We start from the raw sequence: 3,201 nt of genomic DNA, 5'->3' as shown, positions 1-3,201 counted from the left end.
TTGAATAGATTAAAGTGTCTGCTTTGATCCATGCATTTAGATGGAGACATAAATATAGCCATCACTTATTTTCCCAGCCGCAGGGATGGGTGTCGTGCTGTGTCTCACAGGCTTCTGACCCCGCCAGGGTACTGCAAGAGAATGACCTTTTTGCCATTCAAATCTCTCTTGCATTTCAGTTCTGACTTTTCAGCTCCTGCCCGGGCCTATCGGCAGCCTCCTAATGCGGATCACTGCTCACACCAGGATACAGTCACCAGGAAGGAGGTCCCCGGCCAAGGCGGGAAGCAGAGTGCCCTGGCGCTGTGAACTTCCCCTGGCTCGCCAGAGCCCTGCAAAAATAAATCTCCGGAGAAATAGATTTTGAAGAGGAATTCGGTACATAGATCTTCTGTCAGCGGAGCCGACTCTGGCTCAGCCGTTTTTCAGGCTCGCTGAGTATCCAGAAATACATCTATTTTTACATGGCTCTCTAGCGAGAGTTCCTCTTGCCCGGAGGGGTAGGAGGCCGTGGAAGGAGTCAAAGGATGGGAACGGAGAAGGTTGCGGGGACCGTGTGGAGAAGGACGGACAGGGAGGTGACCGTGCAGAGTGCTGGTCTTCTCAGTTTTCTTGCATCCGCAGGCGCCCATCTGCAGAGCCTTGGGTTTGCCCACCAGTTCCAGCCTCGTCGCTATGTGGGCTCTGTGTGTCCCTCGGCCCACCGGACTCATCTTAGTAACAGGCCTGATGTCCCCGAAGGAGACAATACACTACGGCAGTTTGGCGCGCGCGCACAAAGAGCTGCAGCACCGCCCGGGGCTCGCTGTTTGTTCTCGCCCTAGCTGTCGCGGAGAACAGCAGGAGCCACGGACCAGATGGCTGGAGGGAGGCGCAAGTGGATCGCACTGGCAGGCAATTAGGCCTCAAACAATGGCCCGTGAAATGTCAGAAGTGGCAGGGAAGGGTCATGGTGGAACAGCGGGTGACCACATAAGGATGGCGCCAGGAGTCCCGGAGGCAGTTCCTGCTTGCTCCCACAGGCCCCTTAGGCAGAGGGGACAAGCAAATGACCCTTCTCCCCAGTGTCCACTCAGACTCCTGTGAGGATAAAGGAAAGGCTGAGGGAAGGCTTGAGTGCAGATGGCGAGCCCTGAGTGTTGATCGGGTCAGTAGATGCTTGCACCTAATAAAAACAGTCCTGATGATACACACATGCGATCCCAGCATTTAAAGAGGAGGGAGCAGGATCGGGAGTTCAAGATCATCCTTAGCCACATGTATAGTGAGTTCAAAACCAGCCTTAGATATAGGAGCCCTCAAAAAGGAGGGTGGGAGAGAGAAAGAGAGCCGTGGAGAGATGGAAAGAGAAACAGGAGAAGAAAACAGTGCTGGAGAAGGAGCAATGAGAGAAGACAGGAAAGAGAGGTGAGAAAGAGTGGAGAGGAGTAAGAAACGCCCCTCCTGGTGGCTGCCAGCAACCATGAGAACCCCACACCCCCTAGATGCTGGGGTTAAAGAGAGGCTAAGGGATGGCAACACCCACCCCCTTGGCCACCACAACTAAGAATTATGTAGAGTAATTAATCAAGAGCTAATGAGAAATGTGTTTTCTCTCGCAGCCTAGCCCCACATCATATTCTTATTAGCTGAGGTTATTACAATAGTAATCATGCGTGCTCCAGGCGCAAATTGGGTTTTTTGCTCCACTGCCACCAATTTAGAAAACCATTAATGGCAAGATAAGGCCCCCGTGGCTCACACCAGGCCAAGCCTGGGAACCTGCAGCTGACTCTCTGCTCATAACGCTACACACCCATGCTCCAGGGGGCGCTCGTGCAAGCACCCTGGCTTTTCTGGGACGACAAAGAAGAAAAAGAGCCAAACACTTTCGGGGAGGTGCTGGGCCTGGGGGAACCTTAGATCTTTCTCAAATGTGAGTCCTATACAACAGTCACTTGGATGAGACAACCTCATGGAACAAAACATTAAAGCCAAGTTTGCCACTAGAGCCATAATGTGCCCTTGAGTCCTTCCCCTTCAATCCAGTCTGCTAGAAATGCTCCGGTGAATCTACAGCTCCCGTGCAGGAGGATGCAACAAGCCCTGAAGCAAGTTTCTACCAGTGAAAAGATTAGAGAGTTAAGAGTTTGGGGTTTTTTTTCCATAATAAAAAAATTACTTGTTATTTACTTATTTAGGTGTGTACCACAGCACACAGATGAAGATCAGAGGACTTCTCTCCTTCCACCATGAGGCCAAGAGATTGAACTCAAGCTGTCAGGCTTTGGAGGCAAGTACCGTCATGTTTGGCAGCAAAGACCTTTACCTGCTGAGCCATCTCCATAGCCCTAGTGATACAGTTTCATAACGATAAATGCACTCTACTTTTTGATGATGTTCTCAATTCAAAAGTGTCTCCGTGTATGTGTGTGTGTGTGTGTGTGTGTGTGTGTGTGTGTATGCACTCGAGTGTGTGAACTACTCATATGTCTTTTTATGTACAAAAGGCAGATTCTTTCCTGCAAAGTTGGAGACATGCTGGGTCATCTGACTGGGAGGAAAAGAAAACCAGGAGTTACTTCTCTTCTGCCCCCTTGGGGGATCCTGGACCAAACTCAGGTTGTCAGGCCTTCATGACAGTGTCTTTACTTGCCCCCAAGCTGCCTTGCCAACCCCCTTTCCTTTTTCAACATGTAGAGGCCAAGTATGTCCACAGTGCATTTTCTGCACAGTAGTACACAGCAGACAGAAAGAGTTAAGAAGCAACAAACTGCAGTTAAGTCCTGCCTTTTTTTGTTTTGTTTGTTTCATTTTTGTTTTTGTTTTTTTGTTTTTTTGTTTTTTTTTTTTTTTGAGACAGCCTTTCTCTCTGTAGCCCTGGCTATCCTGAAACTCACTCTGTAGACCAGGCTGACTTTGAACTCAGAGAGATCCACCTGCCACTGCCTCCTGAGTTCTGGGATTAAAGATGTGCACCATCATCACCCAGCTTAGTCAGTTATTTCTATCATTCACTATTATTTAGTTCACATTATCTAGTTCCTTGATATGTTGTCCACAAAAATTCCCCCAAATAATTAATTACTTCATCTGGTAGAATAAAAGATTTGAGTGAGTTTGAAGTCTGTCTATTTATCACTGGCTTTTTGGTTTGGGATTTGTGTTTGTTTTTATATCCATATGTATATATATTTATTTTAATTTATGCTATGTGTATAT

General features: G+C 48.1%; 1 long non-coding RNA gene across 1 annotated transcript; it reads left to right on the top strand.

Moving 5' to 3' along the window:
• The first annotated feature begins 1,356 nt into the window (after window positions 1-1,356).
• On the top strand, window positions 1,357-2,374 carry LOC116072543. The gene is made up of 2 exons (XR_004111505.1): window positions 1,357-1,407; window positions 2,181-2,374. It is a non-coding gene; the product is annotated as an uncharacterized LOC116072543 (long non-coding RNA).
• Window positions 2,375-3,201: the final 827 nt, after the last annotated feature.

The sequence above is a fragment of the Mastomys coucha genome, unplaced genomic scaffold (genome assembly GCF_008632895.1).
Source record: "Mastomys coucha isolate ucsf_1 unplaced genomic scaffold, UCSF_Mcou_1 pScaffold23, whole genome shotgun sequence".
Taxonomy (NCBI): Eukaryota; Metazoa; Chordata; class Mammalia; order Rodentia; family Muridae; genus Mastomys; species Mastomys coucha.
The sequence above is the reverse complement of the archived record's forward strand: the minus strand, read 5'-3'. Positions and strand labels throughout refer to the sequence as shown.